Source organism: Manis javanica, chromosome 12 (assembly GCF_040802235.1).
Source record: "Manis javanica isolate MJ-LG chromosome 12, MJ_LKY, whole genome shotgun sequence".
NCBI lineage: Eukaryota > Metazoa > Chordata > Mammalia > Pholidota > Manidae > Manis > Manis javanica.
Window position 1 is genome coordinate 29,304,301 of NC_133167.1, and position 19,249 is coordinate 29,323,549.

Consider the following 19,249-nt stretch of genomic DNA (forward strand, 5'->3'; position numbering starts at 1 on the left):
CAGAATCTCCAAGACACATTAATTTTTGTAAAAACTCAGAACATATTATGCTAATTCCATTGTTATATATTTTAGGAAATATATTTTTTCGTATATGACTAAAATTTCTCTGGAAGAATATGCAAAAAAAGCACTAACAATTTCCTTTATGGAATTAAAGTGTGGATAGGCTATGAAAAGTGACTTCTTTTTTATTTTATATTCATCTGAAATGTTTTAATTTACTAGGTACATATATTTTGAAATAAATTATCATAAAAAATCTAAAAGTATGACCAACCACAGATATACAAGCCTACACATTTAAAGATTTTAATTCTTTGTGGAAAAAAGGATAAAAAATGTGTCCAATTACAGAAATCATTTGGGCAACTGAAGTCAGGAAGAATTGCTCCACAGAAAATGCATGGAGAAAGGACACTAAGGGAAAACTGTCACACAGCTTTGACGTTAGACAGGCATCTGCTCTGAGAAGTGGAAGAACAGTGAGAGTCAAAAAGCTTGGCTGACAAAAACAGGCATAGGAAGATGGTAGCAAGTCTCCACAAGACATGGAGAACAGGAACTTCAGAGAAGGAACACTGAGGAACTCACATATATCCACACAAGATCCTGTAACATCCCATGAAGGAAAGTACTGAACCATTTGAGCATAAGAAGAGAAATACAACTGAGACGATCCCTCAGGAAAAAGATGTTCTTGGAACACCTTGAAGAAGTCAAAACCTAGGAGCCTGACAAAAATCGTAAGGAAAGCCATGTTTGATCCTATTCACTGCACATTTGGCAGGCATGGTATCTACCATTAGTGCCAAGAAAAGATGTAACTGCCTCCATCAAGTCAGTCTCAACAGAAACATACCTCTAAAACAGGATTCTCAACCTTGACGGTGATTTGGAATCCTGCCAAAGAGGCTTAAAATATACTCACGCCTGAGTCAATTCCTAGAAATGTTTATGTAACTGGCTTGGGATGCAGTCTATACATCGGGAGCTTTCAAAGTTCCCCAAATGATTCCAACGTGCAGCCAAGGTTGAGAACCACCATATTAAAACAGCCTGCTTCTCCCATTCATAGAATAATTCAGTCTTCCATAGTTAAAGAGTGTTCTAGCTCCCAAGGTACTCAAGTCCTTTAGGTTTCATAAGAAATATAAATCTTTCAGCCAGAAGTTTCCTTGTCTCCTGCACACTTGTGGCCTGCCATCTCATTGGTACATCCCCGTGAAACACACCTCAGGGGTTCATGCCTGTGCTAGCCCTCTCACATACTGACAAATGGTGTGGCCTCATGACTCAATGTGGCCAAAAGACAGGCAAGCACTCAGCGCTGTGGGGCTTGTTCTTTTGCAAACCCCATCTCGGTGTCCATCTGCCATGGTTTATGTAAGTACAACCAAGGAGAGAGGCAACATGCAGGAAAACCAAGCCCCAGCTCAGCCAGCTGTGGAGTGACACCCCCACCCCCCACCAGCTGAAACCATGTGAAACAAAGAATCAACCAATCAACCCACAGATTTGTGAGAAAATAAACAGTCACTGTCGTAAGCCACTAAGTTTCAAAGTGTTTTGTTACTCCATAGGTAATGAAAACATTTACTACTTGTAACCTTTGCAGTTAGTTTTTAAACAGCATCCTAGGCTGTTTAAAGTTTTCCCTGCCCAACCATAAGTGTTCTTAAGTTTCATGATCTTGCTCTTTATGCATCTTATTCCTTCTCCTCTGTCCAGAACAGCTATTTCTTGAACTTAAGGGATCTGTGGACTACTCCATAAACATTCTGTGCACACAGATATCAATCTTTTGTTAAAGTCATCAGAAATTTTAGTAAAAATTAAGAATTTTAAAATTAATAATTTCACATCAGTGAGAGATGGTTTGCTGTTTGCAATATTTAACCTAAGGTATCTTTATCTGACATGAGCTAAAGGTCAGATTCCATATCCATTCGGTTTATTTTCTTCCTTACTTCATCTACATTAGAAAGTCTGTCTTTACCAGGATATGATGGTGTGAATGACAGTAAGTATTTGGTGGCTCTCAAAGAGTTCAGGATATATGAAGCAAAATGTGCCTCTGGGAATGACAGACATTTCTCTCTTGTACCTGCTTTCAGATAGTCAGCTGAAATACCTACCACATTTAATGTGAGGCTGGCCGTTTCTTTCAAAAATGAAGAAATAAATCCTTATAATCCCTGCATCATTTACCGATTTTTAAAGATGTCATTAAATTTCTTTGTCTACATGAAGAGAATCATCAAGCAATGGAGAAAAAATAAAATTTGTGGTAGGAATCCTCTGTAATCACTCTTCTTCAAAAGCCTATATTTACCTCCCCTCCATGTTCAACACCGTAATAATGCAGCCCATGGGAAGGCAAAACCAAGCTACTTAAGAAACTGAACAGCATAGGTAAACACCAACCTTGCAAGCCACCTAAAATAATACAAATGAGTGAATCCACTACCAAAAAGAAATGTTTTTAGTTTATCCTTCAGGTAAATTTGTTTGAGCCCCTTTGCCCCAGGCAGCCAGCCAGCATTCATTGCAGGGAAAAAGGCAGTCTTACAGCTCTTCTCTCAGCTCACTAAATTAGGCACTCAGTAATACAATTCCACCCTACTCACAATCTTCACTACTTCCATCATCTCTGAATCCTAAGCAGGAGGCATATTACTGGGTAGCAACTGGTCTTGGAGAATAAAGCAAAAGGTGGACAAGTATCAGGAAAAACTCTTATTTACAAAGCAAATGACCCCCACAAATCTGTTTCGCTCTCTCAAAAGATCTCAGTAGATCCTAACCTAATCCACCTTTTCAATCTCCATAAAACTCTCAAAACAATCACTCCCTTTTCCTGTCACGAAGGATCTTTGGTGATAAATAATGCTAGAAGTCATCAAACAATTCTCTCTTATTAGAATATAAATTTTATGAGGGTCAGGGATTTGTCTCTTTTGTCTGAAGCCGTATTTCCAGTGTCTGGATTAATTCTCCAAAGAGAGTATAAGCTCTGAAAAGACATCTCTTCAGTGAATGAATGTATACAGTCCATATATTCCAAACAATGATTCATTCTCTACCACTCAGTTCTTTTGCCTGTGAGGAAAATGCTACCACACATTTTCTTTTATTTAAAAGAAAATTTAAAAGTAGATGCTCTTTTCTGATGGCAACTGATATGGGCTGTGTCATTTAATAAAGGGGTTTTACAAATAATTAATCTGCTTCCCCTCTACACACTTTGTCATTAGTGTTTGGGCTCACTGACAAGCTTCTTGGTAGTGGTGTGACTTATGTCAGACAAGGATCGAAATTCTGAATGACATTTCTAGGGTTTTAGTCTCTATCTTCAGGGAGAAAAAAAGATCATCAATTTCACATTGGAAAGACTTATTTTGGCCATTTCATAACAGGCGGGTAGGGGTCAATGGAGAACTAGTCCAATAAAATCTGAATGCGAGATATTCATTGCCACGCTTGCCATTTGCATGTTTCCTTATTCAGAAGCCTCTGGTGAATTATGACACTAGTTGAGTCCCTTCCACCAACTTATTTAGGAATTAAAATAACACAATAGTAATGACAGGAAATGAATATTTACGTATGTAAATCACATGCAAATAATGCAAAATGTTGTAGCAAAGAACTGGCACCTTGACTGGGAAAACTGAGGAACCCAGTCTTCAAAATGTGATATGTGCAGCTAGATGCTAGTTGTTTCCCAACAAACTCTTTCATTCTCAATAATGAAACCATCACTTTGGACTTACCACAGAGTCCCTCAGAATAAAAGCATTTCACATTTCCCTCTGAAACTTAGTTTGGCCTTGCAATTAAGTCCTGGTCAACAAGATATAAGTCAAATAGTCAGGTGTGACCTCTAGGCTTTGTGCTTAAAGGGAAAGGGCTTACGCATCTATCTATCTTTTGTCCTGGCTAGAATTCAAACAAGGTGGCTTGACCAGCCATCTCGGACCATGAGGAGGACATGACCCACTGAGACCAGTAAAGCAAAACAAAAGGAAACAGAGGAGCCCGGTCTCTAACACCACAGGCTATTAGCTACTTATGGATTTTTTTTTTTTTAATATTTGAAAGAAGCTGCTAGCTTAAGGCATTATTATCCTAGAATTTTTGGCTCTTTGGGCCCAAATCTACTCTTAACTGATACTGAAAACATAAATAATCTGTGCAAATAATGTAACAGTAGTAATAATGACAATAATAGATAACACGTAATATTTACGATGTGCCAGACCTTATTCTAAATGCCTTACATTTAATAATGCACTGACATCAGAACCACTGTAATTATACTTACTTTATACATGAGGGAAATGAGACACAAAGAAGCTCAGCAAGTTGCTCAAAATCACACAACTGAGGCAGTGTCATTCTGGGATCTACTGCCTGTCACAATTATTCATAATTAAGTACACAATACTGACTGTCACAATTAACTTATAATATTTAAAATTTGTAGAATGTACATGAACAAAGTTGTCTCCTTGGTCTTTTCCTCCCCATCCAAACCACATGTGAAATATTTGCTGGGCCCTAGTGGACCTGAGAAGTCCATGGACCCCACTTTGAGGTTCTCAAATTCTTTGGTTCCTCAGTGTAACTGAAACTGTCTTACAGCAGCATTGCTCCCCAGAGGCCCTCCGTGCCAGAATCCTAGCAGGCAAGCAGAAAGTCACAGCAGTTTTACAGGTGCCTGATGAACATGGCCCCAACTGAGGACTGAGGCTTGCTTTTAGCACATACATACAGCCGATTTAACCATCAGTTACCTCTCACACAGTAAGGGACAGAAATTCCATAGGAACGCAGACATTCATCACTGTCTTCAAATGTCCAGTGAGCTTCATTCAAAACTGCTGGATACATTTCAGGGATCAACGCTGAATAATACTGTACCATCTGACTTCGAATAAAGCATTTTCTTATATGGTACTTTGTAATAATAGAAGCATAAAGACTGTTAAAACTGAAAGGAGAATTAGAGATCCATTTAACACCAAACATCCTCATTTCACAGATGAGAAAATCAAGGCATAGAGAGATTAATTTATTTGCTCACAACCACGTAACTATTGAATGACACAACTGGGATGAAGCTATAGGTCAAGTACGAGTATCAGATTTGGGAGTTTTTTTCATTGTTGAATTTCAGTATCCTTTCACAATTCTAATATGAACTATAGATGCTCAATATATTTTTCTAAATAATAGGCTAAAAATTTCCAATATTGAGTTGGAATTTTTTTTAGTAACTCCATGCAATATTCTCAGCTGAATTCAAAGAACTTTGTGGCTCTTCAAATTTTTATTTCACCTGTGATGGCTTGTTTCTGTCAGACAGACAAATTTCCTTAATAATTAATCATTCATAATACCATTTAGGAGTAGAACTTTTTCAACAAATTTGGGGCAACTAGCTATAAAGTGGAAGAAAAGCTAGAGACAGAAAATGCAGTATTTTCAGTCTACACAATTTTAGGTAATAAAAATGTGCCTAACTACATCTGTCAGTGGAAATTTCTCACCTTCAGAAAGACTGAAAATCTCATTTAATGATGGGTGATTTACTCTTTACTATAAACTCCAAGCAAGTAAACAAGCCAAAGTCTTGAGTGTTGTGACAGAACCGTTTGACACCACCTATGTGGGCTTTGGCTCTCAAAAATACTGACTAGGGCTTCTGGCTTTGCCCAAAAGTTACCCAAAAATGTAACAGACTTGCAAAAGCATGTCATTTTCTAAGTCTATTCGTTTAGAAAGCAGCTGATAACTTGCATTTTGCTTCTCAAGCTTGTGTCACAAAAAGTGATATTCACATAAAACTGGCCTGGATGATGCACTACAGAAGCCCCAACAAAGTGTGCAGGTTCTGACCACTTGCCCAGTGCAGTGGACGAATCCACGCTGCAACTAACACCTCACAGGCGAGAACTGCACACAGTTGAACATAATAAAGATGTTAACAGGGCATGGGAGAGACAACATTTTATATAAATTATTCCCATTCCAAAAGGCCTGGCAGTGATTTATGGATGACCATGGCATATAATTAGAAATTAAAGAATCAAAGATCGTAGGGACCAACTGAGGAAAACAAAGCAGTTGTTCTCTGACTTGAAATTACACCATTGGAGTAATGAATTTACCTCTAAGCTTCCTGATATCTAAGACAAAAATGAAAATGGGTTACACAGTTCTAATTTTCTGATAAGGGAAAACATTCAAGATTTATAAAAACACCAATTTTTACTCATTTACCAAAAGTAGGAATTCATCAAATGTGTACTTGCTGAATCAGTGGCTGAACAGCAGCTGCAGAAATAGGTAAATACATACAAGTGCTCGCTGTCTTCCATTTGACCAAGCACCCCATTTATTGTACCACTGAATCATTACAGGAACCTTAGTAGACACCTCCATTTAAAGATGAGAAAATGGAAGCGCAGAGATAGAAAGACTGCCCCATGGCAGAGTCAGTAAGTGGTATATGCAAAGCCATTGGGCCAAGCTCCAAAATCTACACTTTAAAAGATAACCTTTCTTTCTGAATATATGAAACTAGCATATCTTCTACATGTTTTTACAATGGTTTTAAGAAAGCCATCCTGATGTATGACAATTATACCTAAATATTTTAAGTTCTAAGGCCTGTATTTTTTTACATACTTCTCTGTCTCACTAAGAAAATATTAGTAAGAAACACTAGACATTGGAATCAGCAAAATACATAGTCCTTGACATCATAGATCTAATGGATAATACGTATTATGTAATAATATATAAGGTAGAACAACATACATGATAATTTATAACATATGATACAGTTCGAACAGGTAATATTCCTACTAAGCCTTATAACATTATAATATTAAATTATATATCATTATATATTTCTCTATAATGTGATTCAGACATTTTGGTTGCTGGTGTGCTAACTTAATATCACTTTAAACATGGAAAAATACCAATATATTGCCAACCATATCTATGACACAATTTCTTTTAATTTTCAGTAACTTGGACCAAGTGCTAGCTTTTGGTCAACTCATGATTATCAACCAATTAAAAAATATCTACTAAGTAAGTTTCATTTGAGGATTACAGTTTATAGGTAGATGCTTTGTAAACAAGGACTGAAGAAGGTGAGATGGAAATTCTGTTGCAGAAGTAAAATTTCTCTTCAGTCCAGGATGGGGGGTTGAAAAATGTGGCCAGATCTGGAAGAAACCTTGCAGGCTACTTCATGCCCATAGGCAGAACCTATATTCTAACTTTTGCCCTAATGGTAAATTATCTACTTTGACACTAGTGAAGCTTAAACTTAAGAGGCCCTCCTACTAGACACCCTTTCTGGGCCCTGGGAGGTAATCCAATGCTTTCATTTAGTCAGAGGTCTTGTAAATTTCCAAAGAAAAAAATATTTTTCCTTAACCTGCCCCCACTCCAAATTATGCATCAGACTCTGCCAAACCTAGCTGTGGCCCTGCCTGCTTCCCTTAAGACTTGAATCCTCTAAAGCATTAGTGATTAGCCAAGACCCCAATGGTAAGTATCACAATTCCAAAAAGAATCTGCTTCTACTTTCCATCAGAAAGTTACTTTGGTATCAGTTCTTTTCATTTGATTCTCTGCTACCTCTTGCTGACAGGTGCAGTTTTAATAAAATTCACAGGCTGATAGGAAAGAAATGAATATTTACTTTTCAATAGGCACACAGTATCACCTTGTTTTTATGTAAAATTCAACCTCCAAGAATTGGTAAGAACTATCTCAATATACTGTGTGTTTGCCTATGGTAAAATTGTAGCATAAGGATGGTCTAAAGATTTTGTTCAAGCCTTTGTTAGAGTTGCTCAATTTACAATATTTTAATTTGATTCAGATACTATATGAAAATTTTCTCAATTATTTTTAACAATTTTAAAGAAAGTAAAAAAAAGACATCCTGCTGTAGAGTGCTTGAGATGAGGAAGTAGTATTTATCTGCCTTTAGAAAAGCAAATTACTAAATATAGCCTCCCTGCTTTATTGAAAAGTTAGATGATACTACAGCTATTTTAAAGAAATGAGATAAACTCTTTCTTCAGAATCAGATCTTGGAGCACTATCTTTCACCTCTAAACTCTAAAGTGATAATGTTCAGATTTCAAAATGATACATGAAACACTTCAGTTATTGAGATGCAGCAAATTTTTATTTAAATCTTGTGCCACCTAAGAAAAAATGTTGACATCAGAAACTTTTCCAAGGCTACATCTATTAGCTCCTCTGTGTGTATGGTAGTAATCCTTTGAAAAACAGCTACATATCAAAGCTCTTTTCCTTTCACACATTTCAACCCAATTAGAGAGGAGAGAGATGAGTGTTAACAAGACAGTTAATTTTAGAAAATATATGCAAAAAAGCCAAATGTTTTTAATTACTTTAATATTTTCCACATGTAGAACTTTATCTTATTAGGCATTAAAACAGTATCTAAAAAGGAAAAATCAGAGGAGCCATCAGAGCTCTGTATGAGGTGATCAGCTGGACACAAATTAATATTTATGTTCAGAAACTTCCTCTATCAACTATCTGGGATTTTCATAGAGAGTATTATATTACAGTGTGCTGACCCTTCTCAAGCAGTTAACCCCCATGCTTTTATCAGGTAAGTACATGAATTTCTTACAAATGTTCTGGTTATCTTCTAAATCCTATCAAGAACCAAGGAAAAATATAATTCAGATCCCTTTGCTCTTTTTGTTTGTGTGTTTGTAACATGTTCCCCACCCACAGTGGCTTTACTTTGGGGATGAAAAAAGAGACAAAGCCTACTTTTCAGTCCCATTAAACTTGAATTGGTGGGATCCCAAATTGAAGGAAACAAACCACACTAAACCATCTATTTTACCACTCCTATTCTCTGTAAACTGAGAATATTCTCCGAGATGCAATTTATTCAGAATATTTAAGAGAGATATCTCCTTTACTAATATTGCGAGATATCCAAAAAGTGAAAAAAACCCATAAAGCAGTGCTTAGAGCTCAATGCCATAAAATAAGAGTGTTGTTATAATATACTAAAAGTATTCTCCTAGGCCAAAAACTGATATGGAAGACATATTGACACTTAGGAGGAAAAGTCATTACAATGAGCTATTTAAATACCCTTAGAAACCATGTCCTCTGAACACTGAACTAATGGAGAAATTGTTCATTTTATATTCAAATCGCCCTCGATGGTACTAACATTCTAAAGAGAGAGGCTAGAATCTTCGCGCTTTTGTACTTTGGATAATTACCAGATCAGTTTGGAGAAAAACAAAAAATTACTTATGAAATCATAGGTTTTCAATTAATTATGAATTTGACACAGGTTATATAAGATTTAGCTTTGATATTATCAGTGAAAAAGGAGTTGACTGAAGTACACAAAATTGTAAGCACGCCAATGCTCAAGCCTGCTAGAAACAAATGATCCTTCTCAACAAAATGAAAGAAGTCCTATCAAATTTGCATTTGGACACACTTGCAATCATCAGCTTGCTAATGAGGACATGAGTGTATGAAAAACAAGGGCATCTATGAAAAAAACAAGCTAAGACTTTTCCCTAATTTAGACTGTTAGCATTAATATTTCTAAATTGTCATGCAACATTTTATTTCCAGTCTGGAGAGTAGTGGTTCTTAAAGTGTGGGTTCTGACAAGCAACATCAGCATTACTTAAAAATGTATTAGAAATGCAATTCTTAGGCCCCACTCCAGACCTACTGAATAAGATGCTCTGGAGATAGGACCCAGAAATATGTGTTTGAATATGCCTTCTGATTCCAATGTGTGCTAACTTTGGAGAACCACTACCTTGAAGACAGTGAGATGAAACAATATCCTTATGCCTCATTTTTTAAAAGTACTCAACTAGAGAAAGAAAAAACACCTCTAGAATCCATTCTCATCCCCTGAGACTTCATATCCTACACTTGCCCATATACTAAGCGTCATAGTATCTGCTCCATGTCCCCAGCCCTAACACAGGCTCAGGTAAGAGTGGATCTCTTAAACTTAGAGCCAGCAGCAATTGATTCCAAAGCTCAGATCACTCCACTAGGAGCCATCTACTGCTCTGTCCAAGCTGAAGTCTTTGCTTTTTTGTTGTGGCATTTTCTACTCATCTTTAGCTGTCACCTAGTCCTCAACCAGTCTTTAAAAGTTTGGCCTCTGTTTACCGAGTATCATAATTCCTCCAGGTGGTAAAGATACCTCGAGACAAGTGCTGGGCATAGAAGCCACAGGGCATAAATCTGCAAAGAAGTAAAAAGCTAACCTTTGCAAACAATATGGCTTCTCTCTCATTTACCAACTTTACATTTCCCTGTATGGCCCCGGAAGATGACTGGTTAGCCAGAGACGGGTAAGATTCCTCAAGGGAGGAACAACCTAAGACAGGCACAGTCGCAGGGGGGCCATCAGGTGAGAATTTGGGGATCAACAGAGGTGAGGCTCAGAACCTCACCCCCCCTGCTTTGAGAGAAATCTTCTGCATCCGTGGATGTCTTGCTGCCCTTGTCTAGCCTGGATTAATACTTAGTCCATAGGCACACACCTGATCATCTGATCATCTACATTTGCCTTCTTACAGCACTAAACTATGTTTTCTACCTTTATCTTGCATCTACCTACCACTTCAGCATTTTATTAAAAATAAAAATAATAATAATAATAGGAGAAATGTGGGATCAACATATAAATCAAGTACAAAAATCAAATGAATATTCATATTTGACCTGATGGTTTATAGGTCATATTGCATGATCAAAACCGAAAGTTTCTGTGATGAATGCCCTTGTACTGTTCACTATGTAAGAATTTATTCACTCTGTAAGAATTCGTTCACCATGTAAGAACTTGTTCGTTATGCTTCAGAAGATTGGAGACTGACGAGAATTAGGCTTGAGATGGATTAATGATTGTACATTGAGCATTGACCCCCCTATACTGAATTTTATTGTTGTTAACAACCATTTGATCAATAAATATGAGAGATGCCCTCTCAAAAAAAAAAAAAAAAAAAAAAAAGTTTGGCCTCTGGCTAGGTTTATCGACATTCTGATCCTTAATTGAGCACTGTATTCAACCACCTTGTTTTAACCCTCACAGAACGAATTTTACTTTTCCTAAATTGACAGATATTGGTGGAACTCAGTAATACGCATTGCGACTTTTTTCTCAAGAGTGTTGTTGAGGATGTCGTTTATCATATTACAAAGGCCTCCATCCCCACACCTCAGTACTTGGAGCAGTATTCTTCTGAGGAACTAGTTTATTTTTTTATTTTTATCTTGTCAATGCTGAGTGTTGGGTAACTTGAATTTTTACCCTCCAGGTTTATTCCTGAAATAATAAGAGCCAGTTTTATAGCCTAAGCCTAGTCAATGTGCTAAAATTAAAACGAGTTTGTATACTAACCTACCCTTGAATACATGTTATTTTTTCTATTTTTTTTAAACTCTCACCCTTATTACTCACTTATTTTTTAATCCTGATTTGTAACATGTTTTTTGTTTGTTGTAAATTCTTTTTTAGAATGAAGAAACATAAAAATAAAGGAGTAGAAGAAAACAGGAATGGGGGTTGCAGTCTACTAGGGAGAATCAGTAAGTGAACAATGCTTGGCTTTTCAGTCAGACATATCTGAGTTTAAATTCCATCTCCAGGATTTGCCAGCTGTACAATTGGCTCAACTTTCTTCATGGGTAAAATAAAAATGACAGTATCTACTTTGCAAGATTGTCATGATCATTAGAAATAACATATGGAAAATTGATAACAGTCCCCAGCACAGAATAGGTGGTCATGAAATGTTACTACTATTAATGTCCCTGTGGACAGCCTTCTCAAGAGTATAACATCTAAGCTCCTTGACTTTTTCCAAGGGAATGGCCATCACTGCAAAAATAACTGGCCATAATGTGGACCCTGGCATTGCACTCCATCATCATAAATTCCAGAATTCCATCTTCTATCTGCTATCTATCACTGAGTGTGAGGCTGGCCCATAGAGACCCTCAAGTTTCTCAAAGTTTCTCTCCCTCCTGTTTTCATATCTTTCCCTATTCAGACTGTGCCCCACAACTAACTACTTCTCTCTCATTGCCAACTATCTTTTTTTCAGCCTTTTTTCCTTGGTCCTTCTGTTGCATCTGACTGAATGTTTCCCCCGAGGTTAATCAATCTCCTGCTTTCCCTGATCCTGAAGGGAAGTACCAGCTTCCAGAGAAGATGGAGCACAGTGGTACTTCTCGGTTCAGACACAATGTTCAGCTTCAATCTCATCCACAGAAATGCTTTAATTTACTCAGTTCTATTCTACACCCCAGTGACCAGAATATACTACTTCCAGCCCCTTACCCAATCCTGTCACTCTTAGCTGGCATCCTTACTTCTACTCAGAAATTAAGTTGAGTCAACTCTCCCAACTCTGACACCCAATATTGCCTGGTCTCAGAGACAATGTATCTCTTCTGCCCAAGGCCAATAGCTAATCTGACTTGCCCTAGATTCTTTCTTCCTGTTCCAACCTTGCTCTAGCCATTAAACCCTCTTTCCTTCACAATCTCCCAGCTGCTTCCTCCCCAATTTCTTATTCCTATAGATAAAAACATTTCATTTGTCACTCCCATCCTGAAAAATAAGAACTCACAGTTTGAAACTGACAATTAATAATTAGAAAAATAGGATGTGAAATTCAAAATGTTCCTGTCAATTAAAACCACAAACCTTGGGGTCTTTTCTTTGTTTCGCCCAACATGAGTCAGAGCAGATACGACTTCACAGTGGAACAAGGCTCCTGAGAATCTGCCCTGCATTTCCCTGTAAACCCCATCTCCTACATAATCTAAACTGGGCCAATCTCAGTAACGCTGCTGGCACAAGGATCTTAATTCAGACAGGCCTAACCTTGAGAAAGGGAATAATTTTACAACTGAGATGCTCTGGTTGAACCACCTTTACTGAACCAAGTGCAAAGTGGAGAAAAGAAAGGAACAGACTTATGGATAAAGAAGGGAGCATATGGCTCCCTCTCTGGCTGGTTTCCAGGGAAGTCAAAGGGTCAAAACACTTGGTGAAAGAAACTAGGTCTTCTCCCTCTATTACCCCATCTGAAATATTACAGTGCCCACAGAGTAAGGGCCAAGGGAGGAGAACTCCAGAAATGGGCTGAGATGGCCCTGCAGGTGATAACTGAGTAGCGACAGACCCGTGAGAGTAAATAAGAGTGATGACAATGTAGAAAGTGAAAATGTGAGGATACATAAGGGAAAAAACCACTCGAAAGGCTGCTCAGAAAGCTATGTGGAGATGGAAGAAGAGAGTCAGAAACACAGAGAAGTCTGCTTAGTAAAAAAGTCTGTTGAAGTTCTTGCCACTTTTTACAACACCATTAAAGCAATATAACAAGTTTTTTTTTCCTCTTCCATGTGTACATGATGAGAAAATTTACCAGTAAATGCCACAGTATACAGATTTATGACAGCACATTTTTCAAGACATGTATATGCTGCCTCCCCTAGTTTAAAGCTTGTTTTAAATTCTTCCCATTTGATATTATATGGAACACTTAAAAGAACCATAAAATAAAGACTGACTTTAAATATCCATAAGGAATTAAAACTTTCAAAAAAATATCAATATTTAACTACAGAAATATAATACAAAGTAATCTTTCCCAGTCTCTTTCTATCACTGAAGAAGCTCTCTCAAAAAATCTTACACTAAATTAACAAAGCCAACAATCATTTGTTCAACTAGTATTTAGTGGGCACCTACTATAGGTACATGTCCCAAACTGAAGATAACAATTTTAAAGGCTATCTTAAAATTACAAATAATAAAATCATTATTCCTCCCAAAAATTAATAAAGAAATAAATTAAAAACTGGGTTAACTTATTCAGGGCCCCGTTGCTTCCCAAACTACTACATAACAGGAAGTGTGGACTTGCAACAGCACAAAACTGAGAAAAGGCTTTGTAAATGGAAACAATGGGAATGAAATCTCTTTGACTTGAAAAAACAACATTATGATCCTGAAGAAAGCAACTGATGCCTCTTTTTAGATGGACACCCTCCACATTTAATCTAACACTACTGACTCAACTGCAACGTATATATTAAAGCACTACAACATACTCTACATATTTAACACTGTCGTAGATTATAGGGCTATCATAGAGAGAATACAGTTTTATAACCATGCTAGTGAGTGTGAAAACCAAGTTACTGACCACTGTGCAAGCATCAAACAAGTCACCTTATTTTACAGTAGGAATGAGTTTACAAAGGACTGGAGGCAAAGGTAGAACACGACTGTCAGCAGATTGAATCAACCTAGGATAGGAGGTTGATTCGACCTCCCTCTTAACTCTGGGGACCAGTCTGAACTAAAACCACAGGGCAGAGCATCAGCCTTCCCTCAGTTCTCACTCAGCAGCCACGCTGGTGATCTCAGCTGGGCTCGGAACAGAACATACCCAGCAACGGAAGTTACATACACAGGTCCTGCTCTCTTATTCCAGCCCTTTCTCACCTCCTTACCACCACCCCTTTGTCTGTCAATCTCCAGTTCCAGAGGCCCAGCCTGGTCTACTCCTGTTCTCCATATTATATGATTTTGTTTCTATCTCAAAACCTAGAGGAGAAAAATGACAGAAGGAGTGTTCTTTGTGCCTTTTAAATTAACACATAAAATCAAGAAAAATATGTTGACACATATACATACATACACCTATCATATGTAGGAAGGATAACTATTTAAAATAATATACCAAACTGTCTTACAGAGATAACAATACTTATCTTCAGAAGGATAAGAAGATGAAATTTATGCTAAATGTTAACACTAGAAGCAAAAATATTAAGACTGTGGTTCTTAAACTTATCATGTACATCCTCTGCCTGGCTTACTAAAACACAGTGCTGGACCCCAAGCTCAGAGTTTTTAAGCAGGTAGGTGTAGAGTGAGGCATAAGAACATGTATTTGTAACAAGTTCCTAGGTAAAACTGATGCTCTTGGGCCCAGGGACCACACCAAGAACTCTGGACTTCTGAGTGTCAGCATCCTTAATCCGGTTGTTCCAGCTCTGGGGTTTGCTGAATACTTGGGGAAAAAAAATGATTTTCAGAGAAGCCCAATATGTAATGGGTAGAAAGAAGGATGTTTTGGGAGGAAGACAGGATTCCTCTGGAGTTAGATGGCTTGTGTCCCTACTAGGATAACCCCCTAAACTGACTTTACATTATATCTGCTAAACATCCGGAAATAGTATATGAAAGCTACAATGTTAAACACTAAGAGGATAGAAACCAAAACACAAGATGTGATATTTTTTATAAGGGTGAAAAGAAATGGAAGGCCAACCCAGGATATTTTTTAAGACTCTTCATCCCAAATTAATGACCATGGTCTTAATAACCTGCAAGTTGTTGGGAAAATAATATGGGGCTCCAAGTTTAAACAAAACACTAGAGATGTCTAGAAATTCTAAGTAATCAACTCAGAATGTATGATCAGAGGTTTGCTGTAGTAACTGCTGGTCCAAAGCCCACACACTTTAGGTATTACAAGAAAAAGTTCTAATTTCTTTTCTGTGAAAAAGCCAAGAACAGGACAAATATTTGATTTTATAAAAATGTTTACCTTTTTCTCCTTTCTTTTATATCACTACCTCATAATGCTTTCCATTCTATTTCCAAAACTTGTTGGCAAGCTTCTCTATAAAATTCTAACAGTTCATTAATGATGAAACAGGAACATGGCAAAATCTGCCAATTTAATTATGCTGCAATCTTCTTAAAGTTAAAAAATTATGCATTATTCAAATTAATGCCAATTATTTTGAAGTGAAGTAAAAATGCTACTTAGCTATGAATATATATATACGTAATATATACTTTACATCCATCCAAGAGTCTCAATTTTATGATTTAGGAGTCATAGTTGCTTTTCCTATGGAGACAAAACCATAACTTAGAATATATGAACACATTTTGAGGTAATTATACAAAATGCCAATTATCAAACATGGAAAATAAAGTTAGGACATGTCTCGTTTAAAATGTGAAGATTTTTAGATGAACATTTCAGCTGTGCTGGGAGTCTTGAGCTCTCCTGGATGAAGCCTGACTAGCCTGAGCTCACCTACTGTAAGGAAGCCCATGACTCAGGGTAAGGCATGTGTAGGCATTCTTGTTGACAGTACCAGCTGGGCCCCGCTGGGGAGTCAGCCCAGCCCGGATACAGACAGGAGAGTCAAGAAGCCTGCAGATGATGTTAAGGCTCAACCTTCCGAGTCAGCCCTGTTATGGAAACCTTCCCAGCTGAAGCCTCAGACATAAAGAAGCAGAGACAAGGCGCTCCTGCCATGCCCTGCCTGAATTCCTGACACCGAATCTGTAAAGCTTAATAAATTGGTTTTTGATTTATACTTCTATGGTTGGGCCAGCTTATTAGCAGGAATATGTATCTGGAACATACCAGCAATAAAGTTATGGCTGGAATGCATTTGATATAGAGCAATTTGGAAAGAAATGTGGTAAATATATAGAGAATTAAAATTCAGGGAATTAAGTTTGAAATTAATACAAATGACTAGAGAAAAAGCATTGTCTATTTCCTTTAAACATGTTCATTTTCTGTAAGTGCTATGATTACAAAATAGAATTTTTTCTTAAACAGCAAAGGCCTATCCTCTTACACAGCATTAAAATCAAAAGTTTTTTGTAATCAGTCTCTTATTTAAAAAAATAAATAAAATAGATAAAATTCGTTATTACAAAAAATATTTTGTCTCCTAGAAATCAAAGTAGAGATCCTTAAAACTATCTAAGCAGAAATTTCAAAGCAGAATTCTAAGGCTAATCCCAGTGATACTCTTATAAATCTACCTCTTTGCCTATACGTGGAACCTGTTCCTCTGGTGCCACATCATCCGTATAAGTATTTCAAGCTACATCTACAACTGGCCTTAAGATAGAGATTTTCTGGTGGGCCTAAGCTAATCACACCAGCCCTTTAAAAAGCACAGAGTTTTCTCCTGGAGGTAGCAAAAGATGACATCAGAGAAAAAGTATAAAAACAAATTTAATGTTGCAAGTCTGCAGATAAGAGGGTAACATGGGAGAGAGAATGTAGTTGGACTCCAGGATCAGAAAACTAGCCCTGGTTGACAGCCAGCAAGGATATGAGGACCTCAGAACTAAACTCCTGTGGACTGAATTCTGCCGACAGCTTCCCAAATAAGAATCCAGCCTGGCTTGACCCCATGATACTGGCTTTGTGAGACCCCAGTTAGAGAGGAACCAGACTTCTGAGCTCTAGAACTGTGAGCTAGCAAACTGGTTCTTGTTTTAAGCCTCAAAGTCTGTGGTAATTTGTTACAGAGCAATATAAATCTAATGCACTAGTTTGCACTCTAATGCCATCAGTTCTACACAGAAAATGCAATTTACAATTTAAAGACTTTGTATTAACAAGCTGTATATTAAACTAATTTAAAAGTCAGTTAAACTTTAGTGTCTGGCAAAAAATATTAAGTTATAGTACCCAAAGATTTCCCCCTCTATGAAGAAACATAACTTTTCAGTAAAACTTTGGATTTGAATGTTCAGAAAAGTGAGGAAGAGAGGATGGATATCTTCTTAAATATCCATCTCCCTTAAGACCTAAACATTTCAGAGTTTCTTGAGGTATATTAATTTTCAAACCAATGTTTCTAAAAAGGAGAGTATAGGTTTTATTTTTCAACTTCTTATCAAAAGACTCTAAGCAGGTAGAAAAGTTAAAAAGAGTAAAATGAGTGCTCGTATATCCTCCACCTGGATTTAACAACGCTCTGCCACAATTGCTTTAACTATGTGTAGCATTTCTTTATTTCTGAACCAAAGTAAGTTGCAGATAAGACACTACACCACGCTTCTCCTAAAAATGAGAACATTCTCTTTAAAAACCACAATATTCTTATCACACCAAAAATCAACAAAATTATATTTTGTCTAATAGGCCATCCAAATATTCAAATTTTCCCATTTGCCCTAAAATGTCTTTTAAACACTTTTTTTCCCCCTAATCACACTCCAATTAAGGTTCATGCATTGCATTTGTCTTTTTTGACTCTTCAGAGCTAGATGAGTTCCCCCAACCCTCCTGGGATTTTTTAACATAACATTTTGAAGGTCCAGTCCAATTGTCTTGTAGAATGTCCTACATTTAAAATTTGGCCAATTAGTTACTGTGCCGTTAAATCTGTTCCTCTATTCCTCATAGTTCCTCATAAACCGGATATTAGATATAAACCACAACCACAGTTAAGCAATTTGAGCAAAAACACTTCAGTGGAGTGCATATCAGGAAGCCATGGTGCCAGGTTGTCTACTGCTGGTGACAAGGACAGGCACCATGGGACGACAAGGACAAGGCACCATGGGATGACAAGAAAGAGTGTGTATGGTAATTATAAATGTGTTGCCATCCAATACCCTCTCCCAATAGTTTTAAAAGTTACTGAGGATTGATTGAATCAATTGCTGCTTTAGGATTTTCAAAACAGTGATCTTAGAAGTCCTAAAATTCCTTCCAAATTAATTAGTTGGTAGACTACTGAAGGGTCTTCTTGTTGGTTTTTATTTTTTAATTTTTTTTTTCAAAAACCACTAAGGTGTTGCTTTTGAACAGCTTTGTTGAGGGATAATTTACATACAAAATCTATTCAATTCAATGATAAAGTTTGAGTTCTGCTAAATATATACACTTGTGCAGCCACCACAGTAGTCAAGATACAGAACATTTCTACCATTCAGAACTCCCTCTCGGTTCCTCTGAAGTCAATCTTCTCACTTCAACCCCAGAAACCACTGATCTAATTTGCATGATTATAGTGTTGCCCTTTTAGGGCTTTATTTAATGGAATCATATTACAGTATGTAGTCTTTGGTGTCTGGCTTCTTTCACTTTGCAAAATGTGTTTTAGATTCATCCATGCTGCTGCTTGGAAAAATAGCTGTTTCATTTTATTGAGTAGAATTTCATTGTATCAATATAGCACAACTTATTCATCTACTTACCAATTGATGGACATCTGGGTTGTTTCTAGTCTGGGGCTATTATGAATAAAGTTGCTATGAACATTAACATACAAGTATGTGTGTGAACATATGTTCCATTTCTTTCGGGTAGACACT

General features: G+C 37.1%; 1 protein-coding gene across 9 annotated transcripts in view; it reads right to left on the bottom strand.

Moving 5' to 3' along the window:
* Nucleotides 1-19,249, bottom strand: part of PARD3B (par-3 family cell polarity regulator beta) — a 1,156,296-nt gene that overhangs the window by 799,599 nt on the left and 337,448 nt on the right. The window lies entirely within an intron of this gene.